The sequence below is a fragment of the Chiloscyllium plagiosum genome, unplaced genomic scaffold (assembly GCF_037043375.1).
Source record: "Chiloscyllium plagiosum isolate Xiang-an unplaced genomic scaffold, Cpla_swu_hap1 HiC_scaffold_46, whole genome shotgun sequence".
Taxonomy (NCBI): domain Eukaryota; kingdom Metazoa; phylum Chordata; class Chondrichthyes; order Orectolobiformes; family Hemiscylliidae; genus Chiloscyllium; species Chiloscyllium plagiosum.
In genome coordinates, this window is record NW_028270184.1 from 25,180,576 (window position 1) to 25,202,589 (window position 22,014).

General features: G+C 40.7%; 1 pseudogene; it reads left to right on the forward strand.

Moving 5' to 3' along the window:
- The first annotated feature begins 18,590 nt into the window (after window positions 1-18,590).
- LOC148136304 (putative G protein-coupled receptor 139) lies at window positions 18,591-19,962 on the forward strand (annotated as a pseudogene).
- Window positions 19,963-22,014: the final 2,052 nt, after the last annotated feature.

Consider the following 22,014-nt stretch of genomic DNA (forward strand, 5'->3'; position numbering starts at 1 on the left):
AACTGACCCCTCAACCTTCGCCTCCAGGATATTTATAAAAAAACTACAAAGAGCAGAGGCCCAAGGACCGAGCCCTGGGGGACCCCACTCAACATTGACCTCAAGGCAGAATAATTTCCAATTACATCCACTCTCTGCCTTCTGTCAGCCATGCAATTCCGAATCCAGATCGCCAAATCTCCCTGTATCCCATACGTCCTGAATTTATGAATGAGCCTGCTATGGGGTACCTTATCAAATGCTTTGCTGATGTCCATATACACCGCATCCACTGCTCGACCTTAATCGACCTGTCTTGTCACCTCTTCAAAGAACTCAGCAAGATTTGTTAGGTATGACCTGCCCCTCACAAAGCCATGCTGGCTGCCTTTAATCACAGTGTGCTTTGCCAAATAGTCATACATCCTCAGAATTCTTTCCAAAACTTTGCTGACCACAGCCGTAAGACTGACTGGTCTGTCATTGCCAGAGATGTTCCTATTAGCTTTCTTGAAAAGAGGAGCAACATTCGCCTCCTTCCAATCCTCTGGTACCACTCCCGTGGAGAGTGAGGAGGCAAATATCTTCGTCAGTGCCTTAACAACCTCCTTTCTCGCTTCCCGGAATAACCTAGGACAAATCTGGCCTGGTCCTGACGACCTATCGATCTTAATGTTTTCCAAAATTTCCAGCACATCAACTTCATCAATCTTGATCTTGTCAAGACTGTATCCCGGCTCCTCAAAGATTTTATTCAAAACAAGTTCCCTTTCCTTGATGAAAACCAAAGCAAAAACTCATTTAAGACTTCCCTTGTGTGCTCGAAACATGGGAAAAAAATAGGGGAACTTAAATGTTTACGGTCCCTCGGCCCACCCCCTTAAATTCTTGACAGATGAACTTTCTATTTCTAGACTGGTTAACCTTACATTTCAACACACCATCGTAGGAGGGGATTTTAATTGTCTTCTGGCCCCTATGGTAAACAGATTGCCCAAAGACCCGCTGGTATCTTCTTTGCAATCTAAACAAAAAAAGGGATTTGTGTACTGAATTGGGGTTGGCTGATGTTTGAAGGCACCTTCACCCTACCTCAGGGATTGCCCGTTCTTCTCAAACACACATAAATGGTATGGTAGGATTCATGTTTTACTTAAGCCTGCAGAACATCTGGGTTTGGTGGCATCATGTACAATTGGCAATATCACTATTTCTGATCACGGCCCAGTGTATTAAGTGGTTAAGAGTCAGGATATAGTGGTCGGCTCGAGGCACTGGCAACTGGACCCCGTCATCCTTCAGGATAGCAAGTTTATTGAATTTTTTTCTCCTGGGGTTCTGGTTTTTTTTACGTATTAATTCAAGCTCAGCTGCTAGCCCATCCATTCTCTGGGAAACAGCTAAATCATATGCTAGGAGGTTGGTTATTTCCTATTCAGCCAATAAGAAGTGACAGACGGGTGAGCAGCAACGCTTGGTGAAAGTAGCTGAAAAGGCATATTTTGACAGGCCTTCGCTGGTGAAACTGCAGAGGATCACAGCACTTCGGCCTATGCTGAGGTCCATGCTCACACAGACAGCCAAGTGGGAACTTGTATTTGCTAGTCAAATGCGAAATGAGCATAGCGTTAAGCCAGGAAAAAAAAAACCCTCGCATACCTTGCTCGGAAAAGGAGTGCAAGTCCATTTCCCACGCCGACAGGCCATTAACTCGATCAAAGGGGACCGTGGAAATTTGACCGACGATTCTAAAAGTATTAGTGCAATATGCCGAAGTTTTACTCTCAGTTATACCAATCTGAAATCTGTGAGAGTGGGTGGGTTAGGATGGAGTCATTTTTAAGAATTTAAACCTTCCAGGAGTAAGCCAAGAACAATAATCTCTCCTTATTTCCCCATTGTCAGAGCAAGAGGTGCCAGAGGCCATGAGGCAGCTCCGGAATGGGAAGGTGCCGGGTACTGACGGGCTCCCCAGTGAGCTTCATAAGTAATTTATAAGTATATTGTCAGAGCTGATGCTTAGCATGTTTAATGACTCACATCGTCGTGGCCTCCTCCCACCATCTCAAGCGAGGCGAAATATTTCTCATTCTTAAAAAAAGGAAGGTCGCAGAGGACTGTGCATCCTGTAGACTCAGTTCACTCCTGAATGCGAACTTCAAAATCCTAACCAGGACTGGCATTAAAGCGAGAAACTGTACTGTCCTCCATCATTAATGTGGACCAGAAGGTTCATAAAAGGTCGCAGATGAACACATAATGTCAGGAGATTACTTAATAAGATCCAAGTCAACAGCAATCGGTACACGGATAGGTGATCTCCTTAGATGCGGAAAAAGCATTTGATAGTGTTGAGTGGTCATATCTTTTCTATACTTTGAATCGCTTTGGCCTGGGAGAGACCTTCATCAGGCGGGTGAAGATTTTGTATAGTGATCGTCTTGCCACGGTCCTCTCCAATGGTGGACGATCAAGCAAATTTAATATTTGTAGGCGCAGTCGACAGTATACAGACAATGAGCAAAACTAACGTCATTTACAAAATACCGTGCACGGACTGTAACAAACACTATGTTGGACAAACAGGCAGACAACTGGTCACCAGGATGCATGAACACCAACTAGCCACAGAAAGACATGACCCTCTCTCAGTAGTCTCCTCACATACGGATGAGGAAGTACACGCTTCGACTGGGAAAACACATTCAACCTCGGACAAGCCAAACAACGACAAGCATGAGAATTCCTGGAAACATTGCATTCCAACGGAACTCTACCAACAAACACATCGAATTAGACCCTATCTACCACCCTCTGAGAAAAGGAACAAGAAATGACTTTACCACAGGAAAATAACATGACCACAGGAAATAATATCACCAATGCAAAGAAAACCAATCATTTATGTAGAAAGCAGGAACTTTCAGCAATTCTTCGCCTGAGGCTCACTGAAGATGCTATCCAGTAAAGTAATAAAACTCCTGGAAATGAACCATGCAGTTCAGCAAGCAAACCTACACCCATAGCCCAATAATCATCAATAATGTGTCTGAGTGATGGTAATATTGCCAAAACATCATTTTTGATACCTTTAGTTGGTATGCCAGGCTTTCAGCCAGGGATGATGGACTCTGGGTTTAAACAATGAACAGCTAGGGGCGTGTCTTGCCTGGATGATTTATTTGAAGGGGACGTGCTGATGTCTTCTGAACAATTCGCTCGGAAATATGAATTGTCCAGTCGGAAGTTCTTTTGTTTCATTCAAATTAGAAACTCCATACGAAAATAGACCACATTTTGAACTGATCGTTATTGGTCCAACATGGAGAAGAGGGTCTTGAGTGCTGAGGGTATATTTTCTGTTATCAACGCTTATCATTTATTGGGAGCAGGTCCCCCAGACGAGACCGAATAGTTCTATAATATATGGGAGAGGGAATTGGATAGACAGCAGTCCCATGCTTTGCAATTATAGATTCCAAAGGGTACATCTGACCACAGACCACCTCACTAAATTTAAAGTGGTAGCATCTACAATGTGTACGAAATTCAAAGTGAGCATGGGCATGCTCACTCATTGTCTCTGGTCCTGCCACACACTGTGGGCATTCTGGATTGCTGTGCGAGGCGAAATAGAGACGATGTTGGGAATGGAGACGGAGATCGACCCTGTTTTTATTCTTCTTGGCTTTGTTAATTCACTTTCATTAGATGCATACATCAAAGGCTTTTCAGTATCCTCACTTTTTGTGCAAGAAAGAACATTCTGTGCGGGTCGGTGTTGTAAAATCCCCTGGGGCTGGCGAGCTAGCGTCAGCTAGTCATGGAGCACAACCGCTTCGGCTTCCTGCCGAATATCTTGCACCATAAAACTAAGAATTACTATAAGATTTGGCGGCCCTTTTTGGACTACCTGGGTACAGATTAGTCCGCCATTCTAATAAGAAACTTTACATAGCCATGGTAATAATAACTAATGAAGTGGCATCCAGCGGTGAGGAATTATGAATATATTCATATGTACAACCCTGTGCACTCGATAATCGAGTACTGTTGCTTTGTTTTGCTGAGATGTGTTACAATTGTTATCATTATTATTATTGTAAAGATTTTCCTTTTTTAGCTTAGTTATTAGTTATTATCTATTTCTATAATTACGGATTACTTTATATTGGTTTGATTTACTTGGTCTTGTATTTTTTGTAATATTCAAATGAAAAAAAAATCCTTTTAATAAAAGCATCTATTTTTTACAAAAGAAGTGACACAGCAGTTGTTCTTGTTACTTAAGATATGGAATTATGTTTACGTTGTTCTAGTCTAGGGCAACCATTACCATCCAATCAACAACATTTCAAGAAGGTAGCCCATAACATAACTTTACCAGTTATTTGAAGCAGGCGTAAGGTAGATATTCCAGGAATGATGCAGTTGGCCCAACAACTCAGTTTTAAACAAAACAGAATTTACTTGCAAGGCATTGAATGAAACACAAGCAAAGGAAAACCGAACTCAGAATAACAACCAGTCTGAAAATCCCATCAAGTCTATCACAACTTAATGATGCTGTTCCAAATACATGAAAAGAAATATCTCCTTTTCAAAAAAAGGTAACATCAAACACACGTTCTGCCAGGGGAGATGTCAGAGAGAGGGAAGATCAGCATGGAACTATTCTTTTGGTTCACCAGTAGCTTCTCTGGATTCCCATCTGAAACTTGACCAGCAGCTGCAAACACAACAAGCTGCTAAAACCTTGATCCGACCGAATTAATCGCTCGCCTTTCATTGTACATTTGTTTTATAAAAGCACTTCAAAACTGTTTCAAACAGATATTTCAAGAAATTACAGAAAGTCGATCATTATAATCCCCTGAAAAAACAAACCAAGCACGACATAACCTTGATAATGGAGAAGCAGCAACTTACTCCCCTTTACATTTGAATGAGAACTGAATGCCTTAATTTCTCATTCAAATTTCGACAATGTCTCTGCAATCACATTTCTCGTCCTGCCACATGCACAAGTTTCAAATTGAATGCTTGTAATGACAAGCTCCATCGAAGCTGTTCGTATTATTTTTACCCGTAAGTTTATCCACACACTTCAGTATGTTATGATCAGTGTATAAGATTGCCTCAGACACATCAATGGTAATATTAACATTGAAATGTTGTAATGTTAGCAATTACCTCAAAGACTCCTTCTCAACTGTCAAATATTTCTCTTGATAATTATCCAGGTGTCTGGAGAAATACCTGATGGGTCTTCATATCTTCTCGTCATCTTCATGTTAGTGCACCGCACTGACACATTCATCACATGCATCGATGGCAACATTGAATGTCTTGGAGAAATTAGGCATTGGTAACACTGAGCCTGTTTTTAGCACAACGTTCAGGCTGCCAAATACCTTCTGACATGCTGCCATCTACTGAATCTTTTTGATTTTTCCCTTTCAACTCAGTGAGTGGGGAAAACGCACTGCTAAAACCTGTTAAGAATTTCCGATAAGAATCCGGGAATCATTGTACCGTTTTTCTATCACTGTCTATGTCCAAAAACATGGCCCAGGAAGGTGACTTGGGCTTTTGCAAGTTCACCTTTAACCAAACCTATCGTCAAGCCTGTTTCTTGAAGACAATCAAACAAATTTGAAAAAAAAAATTCAAATCTTCCTTCTTCGTATAATTTAAATTCACGAGGTCATCAATTCAGATTACACAATTTGTCAATCTAGAAATAACCTTCTTGGGTAGCCTTTGAAATGTGAATGGCATACTTTTCAGAGCAAACAGCGTGGCTTTAAATTGATGCAGTTCCTTCAGCACTACGAAAGCTGAAATTGTCTTCACTCTTTCTGACACAAGTATCCTTCTTAGAAAGTCCAGATTAGAACTTTAAGTTGCTTGTCCCGTTGTTTCAACACAGTCTTCCAAATGTTGAATCTGATAGGCATCAATCTTTGTAACTACGTTTTTGGTGATATTCCAAATTTCCCTTGTCTAACATCTGGTTTTGGTGCCATTATTATGGTTGAGCTCCAGTCACTCTAGCTCAATTTAATTATGTCATCTTTGAACATGCATTCAATCTCCTCTGAAATCTCCGCCAATTTAGGAAGGTTATGCCTATAAGGCTTAATTGGAACATCGTGTCCAACACCTGCATCATGCATAATTAGGTTAGTATTTCGCTGATTATTTCCACATATCTCCCCATGTGATAGTAATAACTCTTTCAGGTCATTTCGATTTTCCTCTGAGAGTTTAAGTCAATAATGTATCCCAATATTTGACAATGTCGTCATTGTCCAACTTAATTTGAGGAACGTCCAAATCAGAATCCTCTGAACTTGGTTCTTCACTCTGCATTGCAACTGATAGCCTGGTTTCATTTTGGTTTCTTTCCTTATATAAAAAAAAAACATTTTTTGTGCATATTCATACGGCACACTCTATGAGATTTATTTCTGTCTCGAGTCCTTTCAAATAGTTTACCTCACTCATTTTTTTTCAACTTGATAAAGTCCACTAAAACTTGATTTTAAAGATTCACCTATCACTGGAAGTAACACTAACACCTTATCCACCTGAACCTGAATTGAAAAGTTTTGATTTCGTGTCTGCATTTTGTTTCATTACATACTATGATAAGTTTAAATTTTGTTTAGCCAGATTCCCCACTCTGATCATTCCCTAAAAGCTGACGCATCGACCAAATATGTAGTCTCTGAATTCGAGCTTAGTAATTTCTTCTTTATCATTTTTAGTGATTCTCTCACTTCCTGCCGAAAACCTAATCCAAATGGAGTGCATTTGGTCGATTTATTTGGTGAATTTGTGATGGTAAAAATTGCAAATGGAATTCCGTTATCCTAATCATCTGGGGAATCTTGACTACATGCCTTTGACAGGGTTTTTCACATCGGATGCCACCTTTCTAGCGTTCCCCGTGATTCTGGACAGTACGCAGAAGGTTTGAATTGTTGTATTCTTCAACTGTCCATAACTTCTTTGAATAATTTTGATATGAACTTTCACCCTTGAGCTGATTGTATCTCTGTGGGTAACGTTATCCAGTAAAAAAGAAATTGAGTGACTCGTCGACAATCCTTTAATCTGTGATATTGCATAATGGAATGATCTCTGAAATTGCAGTGGGCACATCCACTGTTGTTAACAAATACTGATTCCAATTGTTTGTTTTAGGCAGAAGTCCTACACAATCAATTAAGACTACTTTAAAATGTTCTTCACCGACATCCTTGTGCAGTTGAGGCTAGTAAAAATGTTTTTTTCGTCGGTTAATTTTTCTCACTCTTAGATTACCTCCAGAGAGAGGGCCTCCCAACTCAGGTAGCAGCACCGGGTCTCAAAATGAGCATACTCGTGAATGGCAAGAGGTTGGAAGTGTACCAACTCATTTGGAAAGAATAGGTGGAGAATGCGTACTTGCTCCCTTTCGTTTTACCATCTGACACTTGCAGTCATTGTCAGATAATTTGGGACTGGGCTAAACAAATTGTTGTTATCGAATGTGAAATGCTGTCTTTGCAGAAGGAAGGGTATCAACTGATCGGAGGACCACTGTTTCAGGAATGAAGAATCCTCGAAATATTACATGATCAATGACTCGAGCAATTACGTCTGAGTGTATACAGTGTGGAGCGATTCAGGTTGCAATTAACTGACAATACTAGGGTACCGAATATTGAGAGGGAGTTCTCGATGTTTTCCAGTTTGTAATCAGTCAGTGAGAACGATTCCAGGTCCTGCACGTTCTTAGAATTGTGGAGTTAGAAGAACATTTACTGTTACGATTTGAAAATCATTTAGTTTATTGTCTGAATATTCACATCTGCACTGATCTTCGTTCAGTAACGAAATCTTGTTCTGTTTCTCTGCTCGTCAATGCTGACCTCCGTTTCCTTCACGCCCAGTTAATCAATCACAACATTTTTCCCCAGCTCATTATCGCATCGTATGATGGCCGAATAACTGCTATCCTGGAAGATCTTCAGAACATGGAAATTTACTTCCCTGGAGGTGAAGATGTGACCCTGTAATGAATCAAATGATATCAAATCAAATCAAAACCAAGTCACTTCCTGATCACACAATAGAGGAAGGGGAGAGGAGGGAAATAAGGCAGAGCCTGGGAAATGTGACAGATGCCATACAGTCGCCAAAATCTGGAAAGATCAGAGGAAGTTCGAACCTGATAAGATTCCTCTGGACATGGCCATTAAAAGTCTGAATGGTTACCTCGTACAATTAAAAATTTCAGCGACCACGATTAATGACAGTGGGCAGGATGGTTGTTAAACAATTTGAATATTCAGGGCATGTTGCATGGAACACATAAGCATTTAGTTCGGCTGTGGAAAACCTGATGACATAGCAGTAGTTTAAAGCTGGAAAACATGTCTTCAAATCCAACCTTCCCTGAAGGTGCATTACTGCCCGTTTGAACCAGTTAATTGCATTCGTTATAATCGTTGAGTTGTCATAACATCTCTGGAAGTCTAAGTTGAAGGTTCACCTCTCCCAGAAGTGTCTTAGAACATTTTGAGTCATGTTGATTGAATTATAATATTAGAAGATTAATGGGGAAATTCCATAAAAGTGATACACCAGATGTTTGAATAATCGAGCGATGCTGGCCTTGTGACATCTATGACAATATGACAAATGCACAGATCCTGATAATCCCCTGTGGGACTCGGCTTTAATTTCACAACTGCAAATGGTGGAATATGAACTCAATGTGTGTCTGGAATGAAATGCTTAATGCTGGCCATGAAGCTATAGGCATAAAAAATGCTTTACGTCTGACTTGGGCTAGCCCACCTCCAAAATAAATCATCTCCATTTTTTGGCACCATATTTGGCTCCCTGCAACACTGATGATTAATTAAAGCACTCAGACACGATCTCCAAGATGCACATCAGACAATCACTATATTCATTAGTAATCACCTTCTGTTCCCACCATCATGAACAAGCACGGTGTAGCATGGGCATTGGAACACCTTCTTCTTCAATTCCTCTCCGAGCCACTCTGTACACGATTGGAAATGTCTTGACGTTCCTTCGCTGGGTTAAAATCATGGAATAGCAGTGTGAGTCCACTAAAAGCATAAGGACGGCAGCAATTCATATCTTTCTCCAGCGCGAATACAGATTACCAATAAATGCTGTTCAAGCCGGAAAACTGCACATTGCCGGTTCATTTTTTTAAGAAAATTATAAGGCAAATAGAGAATAAGTATTCTCTGAGTAGATCAACAATTAATTTGTAAACATGCCATTACCTATTTCACCAATGCAGTCAGTGCAGGCAGACTGAACACAGACAAAATATCCTTCTGTAAGAGGTATAATGGTTTCCTCAATACCTTTTAGTGACAAACAGATGGAGCAGGCTAGTGTTCTCCTGTTTCTGTGGAGCAAGTTTCAGGAACTGCTGACCATTCTTCCATTACTTTGTGACAGGATCAAGTGTAAAGTGGTTATTGTCAAGATTTATTTTGTCACTGTTAAGGAGTTAACCACTTTCCTTCTGTCTCTGTGTTGCAGTACAAATAGGGTTCAGTGATGTCAGCACTTCGCTGTTTCTCAAGATTGTGTGGAATAATGATCTCGTCTAATTGACAACAGATCAGAGGGACTGAGCAATCTCCTTCCATTCCTTTGGGACATGCTCAAGTGTACTGATGGTCTTGCCTGTTCTGTCATCTTGGTTTCTGAAACAATGAAAATCATGCTGCTTTCTTGGCTGTCTCATGAAACTGTTTAAATATTTAAATCAGAAGGTTTCAGTGTTCAGCACCAACCTGCATGCATGTGTGCTAATATTATCAAGTTTTTTTTTCAGGTGGGGACATCTATGCAATCAATAAAGAGCCTTGAAAAAAGATTCATCAAATGCAAGAATGTGTATTAGCAATGCTGGTTTTATTATTGCCTGAGGTTTGCCAATTACCTGACACGTATGACATTTCCAGAAAAAAATAACCACATCATTATGCAGTAAAAATATGCTTTCACATTTTAACCTGAGCTTTTCCCCTACTGGTCACTCATGTGCTACCTGCAACACTGCATTTTTACAACCCACTGGTAATACGCTTTGATGAACTTCTGACCATTTCCCATCCGCCTGAATGTATGATGGTATCCATTTCGTCATCAAGACATCATCTTAAGCTTGTAACATTCGGGAATACACGCAGATTCTTCTTCTGCATACGGTTTTTTTTATTAAGCTGCTAGTTTTCCATCTTTCTGTTGTAACACAGATAAATATATAAAAAATAAAATATCCACTTTGTCTTCCTTCTGTTCATGATTTGGCTCAAGCAATCGATCAAGCATGGCTTCTGAAATCTCTAACATTCTTCTCTTTATTTATTGAATTCTCCTCTTTTTTAAACTGGTAACTTTGTGACCTTGTTATCACACAGTCAGGAAAAAAAAATAATCATAGCATTATACCTTTTAGGGCTCAGTTGCCTGATTCTCCACTGGTGTTTCAACCACGTTAGACAGCACTCCTACCTGTGATCCAGCTATATCGTTATAAAGCGCAAATTGCATTCCTGAAGCTGATTTTCTCCAGTATTCATGCCAACGCTTCTCCACTTTTCTCTTGACACTCCAATCTCACTCTTCATAATGGATCACTTCTCTTCGTACCATGAATTCCACAGACTCGCACATTTCCCGGCAATATTCTTTCTACATTACAAATCTCTTCATTCATCAACATCAAAGACTGATGCGATCCTGCACCTGCTTCATGTAACTTCTTTACCTGCTGCTCCTGGTCTATGCGGCCTTAAAGTCATTGAAATATACAGCACAGAAACGTGGTTCAACACGTCCATGCTGACCAGATAGCCCAACCCAATCTATTCACACCTGTCAGCACCCAGCCCACATTCCTCGAAAGCCTTCCTATACATTTTTACCCATCTAGAAGCCTTTTAAAGTTTGCAATTGCACTGGTCAAGATCTTTGAATCCACACTCTCCATGGGAGTGGTACTGGACGATTGTAAGGAAGCGAATTTTCTTCCTCTTTTCATGAACAGTAATAGGGAAATCCCTGGCAAGTACAGACCAGTCAATCTTATGTCTGTGATCATCAAGGTTTTGGAAAGAATGCTGAGGGATAGAATTTATGATTATTTGGAAAAGCATAGCATGATTAAAGGCAGTCAGCATGGCTTTGTGAGGATCAGGTCTTGCCTCACAAATCTTATTGAGTTCTTGAAGAAGGTGACAAGAAAAATCAATGAAGATTGAGCAGTTAATGTGGTGTATATGGACTTCAGCAAGGCATTTTTAAGGTTGTCATGATATGCTCATTCATAAAGTCAAGAACAATGGGATACAGGTAAACTTGGCTATCTAGATTCAGAATTTGTTGGCTGACAGAAGGCAGAGAGTGCATGTAGATAGAAAGCAATCTGCCTGGGAGTCAGTGTTGACTGGTATCCCTCTATTCATGGGCCTCTGCTCTTTGTAGTTTTGCTTAGTAACTTGGGTGAGGAATTGAGGGATGAGTTAGTACATTTGCAGATGATACAAAGTTTGGAGGTGCCGTTGATAATACCTCGAGGGTTATTACAGGCTGCAGCGCGACTTAGACAGGATGTAGAGCTGGGCTGAGAAATTACAGGTGGAGATCAACATGGATAAATGTGAATTGATGCACTTTGGAATGTCGAACTTAAATACTGAGTAAAGGATAAAATACAGTATTCTTGGCAGTGTGGTGAAACAGCAGGATCTTGATGTTCAAGTGCACAGATCCCTCAAAGTTGCCACCCAAGTGGATAGGGCTGTTAAGAAAGCATATGGTGTTTTGGTTTTCATTAATAGTGGGATCAAGGTTAAGCGTCACGAAGATTTGCTACAGGTCTACAAGTCGCTGGTGAGACCACACTTGGAATATTGTGTCCAGTTCTGGTTTCCCTACTATCAGAAAGATACAGAAGATTTGGAGAGGGTGCAAAGCAGGTTTACCACGGCATTGTCTGGACTGGATGTCTTGCCTTATGAAGAGTAGTAGACTAATCTCGGAACTTTCTCTCAGGAGAGAAGGAGGAAGATAGGTAACCTGATCGAGGTGTACAAGGTAATGAGAGGCATGGATAAAATCAATAGCCGGAGACCTTTCCCCAGGGCAGGATTGATTGGCAAGAGGGGTCGTAGTTTTAAGACATTAGGAGAAAAGCATAGAGGGGATGTAATAGGTAGGTTCTTTATGCAGAGAGTTGTGAATGCATGGAATGCGTTGCAAGTGGTGGTGGTAGAAGCAGAGTCATTAGGGACAAATAAGTGACTGCTGGACATGCACGTTGGCATCAGTGAATTGAGGACTGCGTAGGTTGTTTTATTTTATGTTAGGATTAATCCTCGACACAACGTCATGGACAGAATGCCTGTCCTGTGCTGTTCTTTTTTATGTCCTGTGTTCGACGTACTCGCCTCCACCACCTCCTCTGGCAGCCCATTCCACACACGCGCCACCCTCTGTTTGAAAAAGTTGACCTTTAGTTCTTTTTTATATCTTTCTCTTCTCACCATGAACTGATGCCCTTTAGTTCTGGACTCCACCACTCCAGGGAAAGGACGTCAAGGCTCATACCTGATGAAGGGCTTTTCCTTGAAATATAGATTTTCCTGCTCCTCGGATACCGCCTGAGCTGCTGTGTTTTTCCACCACTTCTCTAATCTTGACTCTAATCTCCAGCAGTTGTAGTACCCACTGTCACCTTGTCTATTCACTGTATCCATGCCCGTTATGATAATATAAACATTTATAAGGTCACCCCCTCAGCCTCTGACACTCGAGGGAAAACAGTCCCAGTCTATTCAACCTCTCCCTATAGCTCGAATTCTCCAAACCTGGCTACATACTTGCAAACCTTTTCTGAACACTTTCAAGTTTCGCAACATCCTTTTGATAGAAAGGACAGCAGAATTGCACGCAATATTCCATAAGTGGTCTAAACAATGTTTGTACAGCCGCAACATGGCCTCTGTACTCCTGTAATCAAAGTTCTGAACAATAAAGGAAAGCATATCAAACGCCTTCTTCACTATTCTGTCCACTTTAAAGAAGCTATGAACATGCACTTCTCTGTGTTCAGCAACACCCCCTAGGACCAATAAGTGTACAAGTCCTGCTAGGATCTTTACCGTGGCAAGCAAATGGTTTATGAAGATATGGCACTTTCTTCTCAACCAACCTCCAATGTACCTGTACATTCTGGTGCAGCTTTCTCGCCTCCACTCTGCATGTTGTTACCACTCCAACGAAATTCACTGGCTCATCCAGTTTTCCGAGATCCGTCTTCACATTTATTTTACTAAACCACCAACAGTGTGAATTCAGATATGGTATTATTCATTGCAGTAAACTCACCTTTGCCTTTTGCCCTCTCTTTCCTTTTTATGGTTTCCATTATAAACTGTGGAAACCTATCTTTATTATCTTCGATGAGGTCTAGTTTGCCCTTGCCACCTGAGGATTTCTCTTAAGGTTAATTTCTATTCGTTATGAATTGAAATTGATGTTGGTAGCCAAGTTTTGATTTATGAACCAATCCATAACTATTCGCCATTTCAGCTGCTAACCTTTCAGTTTTAACTCTCTGATCTTCCACACAAGGTTGCATGAAATCAAGAGATGATCTTTTTATCTCCTCATAAATTATTGTCTTTAAGGTCGTCATAGCTTGGATCTATTTTTAACGCCTTTGTCCACTGAACAAAATTACTTTGTTTGATCTTTTCAAACTCAATGTATGGTCGACCAGGGCCCATCCTTAGATTCCTGAAACATTGTCTGTCAGTTGTCAGTACAAGCTCATACACACTTCAGTATGGCTTTCTCACCATCTCATACGCTCATAATCCCTCTTCTGATAGTGATGCAAATATGGCACGCGCTATATCTACCAACTTTGGATTAATTAGACCATATGGTGACTCGCCACTTTGTTTGTTTAGCCAGCTTCTGAAAAGAAATTAAAAAGGCATCTACATCCTTTTCATAAAATTTCGACAATGCACGGCTAAATTTAAACAGATTAACACCATGCCCCTGGCTATGATGGTTTTGTGCATTATCACTATCGTCCTCACTAAGATTACCTGCTCCACCTTCCCCTCCACACTTTTAAGTTGACTTCCCCTTCTAAGTGCCAATTTGTGTAGGTCAAAGTCTATTGCTTTCTCCTTTTCCTCTCTTTCTTTTCCCATTTTTTTTGTGAGGGCATTCCTCTCCTTTTCTTCTTTTTCTGCTAGAATTATTCTTTACTTTTTAATCTTTCCTCTGCATTAACCGTAACTAAAACTGTTGCAGCTACTTTTTATCTTCGAAATGCTTCATATCCAATTGAATCTCATCAATTCCCAAAATTCCGATGGTGTTTGCTGCAAATGTAAATGTTGGGCAATTTCTGTAATTACCTCTCCCTTTCTCAGACGAAGGTAAACACGACTCCAGCTGTCTGGCAATTCCAGCTTGCATTTCCTGCTCTTCGAATGCTACCTGACATGCTGTGTTTTTTTTTCCAGCACCACAGCCTGACTTCCAATAGCTTTACCTTGCTTGCCTTTTGTATAACCAGCATATCTCTTCCCCGCCCCCCAGAAATCTCGCAGTGACTGAAAGCCATTACTGCACAAAACACTGTTTCAATCAATCGAATTGAACAATCAGAGCAGAAGACAATGACACCTACCATTCGTCTTTGAGTTCAACAATGCTAAACCCAAGGTGGAATTGTAGGATCAGTCACGGGAAGAACCGTTATGGACTCGGCCAGACGCCCTCCAAATATTTTAAAAAGGTGGTCTGGCCCCTAAGCTTGTCCAGTTATAAAGGAAGATGTGAAGTGGGTGTTCCAGATCTGATACAACTCGTCAAATCACTGAGATTTAAGTAAGTCAAAAATCTTTTAAACACTACACTGGAAGCACAATCAAAAGAAAGCAGAGTTTTAATTAACCCAACAGTGGAAAAACTCCACCAATCCGACGCAGTAACAATGAATAATTAATTGTTCCAATACAGCAAAGCCGATAAATGGCAAAAAAAGGTAAATTCAAACACAGATTCTTACAGGCCGGAAGGAACAATATCCAAAGAGAAAGTTAGAATAACCATTTACTGAAGCTTGCAACTCGCCAGCACTCCAGCAGGATAGCTAAAACTAAGTCGAGAAATAAACTTGAACTGGGAGAACTGACCACTTCCATGCCATTATTTAACTAGACGCTAAAGTACCTCTGCCTTTAGGACCTCTCCAGAAACAAGGACGAAATAGCCTTTCAAACTGACAGCATCGTCACACAACCAATGCATTTTTATACCACTTCTCCAACGATGGCATTTATCCTCAATCTCACCCTCTATTCTTTATCATGAATAGCTTGCTTGAAGATATTTAGTGTTATCTGGAATGAAAACTCAAAACCATCCCGTGCAGTGTCCATTCCCAGGCCTTCAGATGAACAACAGTATGTTTCCAGATTGTCAAGAACGTTTTATTGCCTGGGAGGATGGAATGTAGTACGGTAACATCCACGTAAAATTAGGTAGGATGTGGAAACATAATCCTCCAAAGTTGTTAATCTAGTCTTGTTCCCTTATCCATTATTCGCAACTGAGCATGCAATTTCAGAAACTGGACAATTGTTCGAATATGATGAGCTACAATACAGGTGTGGAGTCAAATTTTGACAGTTGGGAAGACCAGACTACAGACTTCAGGGATTAATGACAAAAAAAAACAATTCTCGATAGGAGTGAGAGAGGCAGGGTAGTTCATGGGGGCTTCAACGATCGAAATATTGACAGGGATCACTACAGTACGAGTAATATAGGTGGGTCAGTTGTTGACCAGTGTGTGCAGGAGGGCTTCCTGACTCAGTATGTAGACAGATCTACAAGGGCGAAGCCACTTCAGATTTAGTACTGGGTAACGAGTCTGGCCAGCTGTTAGATTTGGAAGTAGGTGAGCACTTTGGAGACAGCGATCACAATTCTGTCAGGTTTACTTTAGTGATGGAAAGGGATAGGTGTACTCCACCGAGCAAGAGTTACAGCTGGGGCAAGGAAAATTACGATGCAATTAGGAAAGATTGAGGAAGAGTAGAGTGGGGAAGTAAACTGCAGGGGATGAGCTCATTAAAAATGTGGAGCTAATTCAAGGAAAAGCTCCTGTTTGTCCTAGATAAGTATGTACCTGTCAGGCAGGGAAGAAGATATAGAACGCGTGAGCCGTGGTTTACTAGGGAAGCGGAATCCCTGGTCAAGAAGAAGAAGAAGGCTTATGTTAGGACAAAATATGAAAATTCAGTTAGGGCGCTTGAGGGTTACAAGGAAGTCAGAAAAGACCTAAAAAGAGAGCTCAGAAGAGCCAGGAGGGGACATGAGAAGTTGCTGGTGGATAGAATCAGGATTAACGCTAAGGCTTTCCATACATATATCAGGAATAAAAGAATGACGAGAGTTAAACTAGGCCCAATCAAGGATAATAGTGCGAAGTTGTGTGTGGAGTCAGAGGAGATAGGGGAAGCACGAAATAAATATTTTTCAACAGTGTTCACTAAAGAAAACGAAAATGTTGGCGAGGAAGATACAGAGATACTTATATCTAGACTAGAAGAGATTGAGTTTCACAAGCAAGAGGGATTAGGACTACTGCAGAGTGTGAAAATAGACAAGTCCACTGGACCGGATGGGATATATCCGCGGATCCTCTGGGAAGCAAGGGAAAAGATTGCCGAGCCTTTGGCATTGATCTTCAAATCATCATTGTCTACACGAATAGTGCCTGAGGACTGGAGGATAGCAAATGTGGTTCCCTTGTTCAAAATGGGTAGTAGAGACAACCCTGGTAATTACAGACCAGTGAGTCTCACTTCAGTTGTTGGTCAACTGTTGGACAAGATCGTAACAGATAGGAATTATAACCATCTAGAAAAGAATACTCTGATCAGGGACAGTCAGCACGGTTTTGTGAAGGGTACATCGTGACGAACGAATCTTATTGAGTTTTTTTGTCAAAGTGACCAAGCAGGTAGACGAGAGTAAATCGGTGGATGTGGTGTATATATATTTCAGCAAGGCGTTCGATAAGGTCCCCCACAGTAGGATATTATATAAAATGCGGAGGAATGGAATTGTGGGAGACATAGCAGGTTGCAGCAGGAATTAGCTTGCTGAAGGAAAAAAGAGGGTTGTAGTTGATAGAACATGTTCATCTTGGTGTCCAGTTACGAGCAGCGTACCGCAAGGGTCGGTGTTGAGTCCACTGCTGTTCGTCATTTTTATAAATGACCTGGATGAGGGCTGAGAAGGGTGGGTTAGTAAATTTGCGGCCGACACTAAGGTCGGTGGAGTTGTGGATAGTGATGAAGGATGTAGTCGGTTGCAGGGAGACATAGATAGGACGCAGAGCTGGGCTGAGAGGTGACAAATGGAGTTTAATGTGGACAAGTGTGAGGTGATACACTTTGGCCGGAGTATTCAGAATGCAATGTACGAGGCTAATGGTAGGATTCTTGGGAGTGCAGGTGAGCAGAGAGATCTCGGTGTCCATGTACACAGATCCCTGAAAGTTGCCACCCAGATTGACAGGGTTGTAAAGAAGGCTTACAGTGTTTTGGCATTTATTAATAGAGGGATTGAGTTCCGGAACCAGGAGATATTGCAGCGGCTGTACAAAGCTCTGGTACGGCCACACTTGGAGTATTGTGTACAGTTCTGGTCAACACATTATAAGAAGGATGTGGAAGCTTTGAAAAGGGTGCAGAGGAGATTTACTATGATGTTGTGTGGTATGGAAGGAATGTCTTTCGAGGAAAGGCTGAGGGACTTGAGTCTGTTTTCTTTGGAGAGAATAAGTTTGAGAGGTGACTTAAGAGAGACATACAAGATAATCTGAGTGTTAGATGGGTTGGACATGGAGAGCCTTTTTCGAAGTATGGGGACGGCAAACACGAGGGGGCACAACTTTAAAGTGAGGGGAGATAGCTACAAGACAGATGTCAGGGGCAGTTTCTTAATCAGAGAGTAGTAAGGGTCGTAGATTCTACTACAGCATCGGTAGTAGATTCGCCCAGTTTCAGTGCATTCAAGTCGTCATTGGACAGGCAAATGGACGTACATGGAATAGTGTAGGTGGGATGGGCTTCAGATTAATATGACAGGGTGTCGCCAAAGGGCCTGTAGTGCGATTTAATGTTCTGTGTTCTATATTCTACAATTCCCAATACATTGTTTTTTTTTTGCAATGGACAATTGTTTAAATGCATAAGTAAGTTAAATACATGACACTTGGGGTCCAACGCATCGAGAAGAGAATGAAAGTAAAGTCTAGAATGACAGGATCAGATCTTATTTTATTTAGTATATTGTGGAAATAAAACATTCTACACGATTGTAACTTATGTAAGCGATGAGTTAACATAATTGACTCTCTGGAGATGTGATGCATGTACAAATACAGATTACCTCTCCCTTATGTTCGTCACACTGCAGCCACAGAACTTCAACGCCTGCAGAATCATTCATTTTCGGAAATGGGGAAACCACTGGTTTTGCAATTGAAGGAGATTTACTATCCACTTCTTGCAGCTGTTTGTCTTCCAGGTAAGCCATTCAACTTGCTTCTTTCGAATTAATTTTAATTGATCCGAGTTAATGTTGCATACCATATATTTCCCATTGTCAGTGTTCACATAACAATGTGAAAAGCAGTGTTTGAACACTTTGGCTTTTCTGCTTTATCTGGAGCATAGCTGATGTACTAACAACCCTCATAAAAGTGTCACATGCAAAGGGCTTTCGTTGATCATTCGATAGTCTGACAATACCATACAGAATGATGACAACAGCATTAAAACTATCGGTAAATTTCCTATTTTGTAAATCACTCAGACTGTATTAAATCCTCTTAATAAGTATCTTCTACTCTATTTCAAACGTGCATTGCAATATCACCGGCCTTCTCTGTCTCTCTTTCAGCGAACACAATGACTGTTCTAATGATCTTACGAGGAAACTGTGGTCTTTCTAAATGCATCTCGGCCTATCTGGTAGCCATGGCAACATCGGATTTATTGGTCATTATCCATGATGTTATCGCATATCGCATTTTGCATTATCATTTTCCTCTTTCCTTCTTCTCCTACACACCTGTTTGCAAGTTCATTATATACATAGCTGCTACAAGTCTCGATTTAACTGTTTGGTTCACCGTTTCCTTCACATTTGACAGATTTGTGGTGATCTGCTGCCAGAAGTTTAAAACACTATATTGTACAGAAAGAACCGCAACACGGTATTAATAACCATTTCGGTCCTGACCTTGTTAAAAAATATTCCACTTTTGTTTGCATATGAATCAGAGCAAATCCTTAATAAAATCCAATGGGGATGCCAGTCAAGTGTAACTTTCTTTGCTTCATCTCCAGGGATAGCGTTTGTCTGGGTTTGCAGCACCTGGGTTGCTTGGCTTCCATTTATCTTAATTGTCTCATTTAATTGTTTAACCATCCGCCGTATTCTAATGGCGAACAGAACTCGGATTAAACTCCATGGACACAGAAAGGAGAATCAAAGCAATACAGAGATGGAGAACCGGAGGAAGTCGATCGTTTTATTGTTCTCAGTATCTGTCAGTTTCATATTGCTTTGGTTGACACGTTCCGCTACTTTGGTCATTACCAGACTGTCAAACCCTAATTATTACCGAGGTGAATTTAACGACCTGAATGTATCGCAACTGAAACGGGAAATATTCTCAAGTTGTTGAGCTGTTTCCTGAACCTATGTATTTATGCAGCAAACCAGAACAAATTCAGAGAGGAGCTGAAGAATGTGGTGAAATCGCTATTGAGACAAATTCTCAAATGTGTTTTTAAAAATGTGGACGAGGGAAATGCATTTTAGGGGAATTTTGTAGCTGAGTCCTAATTTCATTTTCTTTTCCACAATGGAGTTCTCTTCATCCCCCGACAGTTAAAAACAACATGTTTGACGCAGGTATTTCTTAGATTATCGAAACGAAATTTGACATGTGCAATCATTTCTGCTTCGTACGATTTTTGGTTGAATTGTACAAATTGCATGTCCTTGAAAAGGTGATATGTTTAAACTCAGGTATCAGTGTTTAACAAAAAAGTCTTGAGCTGTGATACTTTACACCAATATATGAATCTATTACTGATACCGTCAGATGTGTCAGGTTGAAATCGCCGTCATGTCTATTGTTGTCTGGGAAAAAAATAATCAAAGATGTTACTGCCTCAAAATGAGAAACTGGCTATTTTTGTGCTAATTTTGCAAGAAAGACATTTGATTTTCCGACATAATTACATACTGAAACGCCATCCTCAGCAACCTTCAACATGCACAAATCAAACAATGGAAACTTCCATTCTTGCTGACCTGATTTTTGCATGATACGAAAAAAAAACGTGAAACGGTGTAGCAAATAACCTCTGTCAATCAGCCGACAGTGTACACAGGTACGATGCCTAATACATTAAGCGATGAGTACACATATGAACAATATATTTGTAGAGATATCAAAAATAAGAGTGACCGCTCAACTCAGTACATTTTTTTCCATATTCTTCAGGTGTCTGTTCATTCGTATAGCCCACAGAAATACACATTGCTACTTCATGAAAGTATTCACTGATTTGAGCACAACCGATTTCTGTGACAGGCATTTCAAAAGTCCGTGTATGAAATCTCTCTCATCATCTCAGTCATAAACATCCTGTTGCATTTTAGACAGTGAACCGTAGCTCCAGCTCGCAGTAAGATGGTGGAAAATCCGATGGGCCTTTGTATTGCTCTCAAAAAAGGCTTGCTTTTTTTATGTTATAAAAATGTAATACCTCGCATTTTCCAAACTAAACTCAATATTTCATTTTTGATTCAATGTCATGAATTTTCAGTCACTGCCTAAGGCAAAACTCAATGTCCATTCCATTTTGCCCGATGGAAATTGTGGTGTGCTTTCTTCTTTAACTGATGAAGTTTTGGGAACACCAAATGTGTTAATGAAGTGTCTTGTGGTGGAGGAAGAGCAGTACCAGTTATTCTCGCACGTCTTTCCATGCAGATACTATCCTCAATGAACGTTTGCTCTCAGAGCATTATAACATGATCACATTAATAATTCATCGAGTCACAGAGTCATGCAGCAGAGAAACAGATCCTTCCGTCCAACCAATCATGCCAACTATAATCCCGAACTAACCTAGTCCCACTTGCCTTTGCTTGGCTCATATCCCTCCATATAATTCTGTTTCTTCTCCAAATGTGTTTTAACGTTGCAGCTAAACCCGTGGGCCAAAGGTCCTGTTCTGTGTTGTACTTTTCTATGTTGTATGTTCTAAACCCGCAACCACCACTTCCTCTTGAAGTTCATTGCACAAGCGAACCATTTTCTGCGTAAATTAAAATTTAAAAATGTCTCTTTTAAAATCTTTCTCCTCTCACCTTAAAAATATGCACCCTTTTCTTGAGGTCCGCCACGCTGGGGAAAATGAATTTATAATTCCCCTCATCCATACGCATCATGATTTTCTAAACCTCTTTAATGTCAAGTCAGAGCCTCCCATGTTTCAGTGGATAAGTCCCTGCATATCCAGTCTCCACCTATAATACAAGCCCAATTCCCGGTAACATCCGAGTAAATCTCTTCTAAACACTCTGTAGCTTGATAAATCCTTCGTAAAACGGGCTAACAGAACAGCATTAAGTACTTCAGAAGAGAACCCACCCCCCCCCCCCACATCCTGTACAACCTCAAAACGACGTGCCAACCCCACATCTGAGCAATGCAGTCAAGCTTTCTAAACACTTCTTAATTACCCTATCTATTGTGATGGAGGCTTCAAAGAATTATGCACCAGATCCTTAAGGTCTCTCTGTTCAACAATATTACCGAAAGCCGAACTTTTATCTGAATATGGCTTGCCTTTTTCA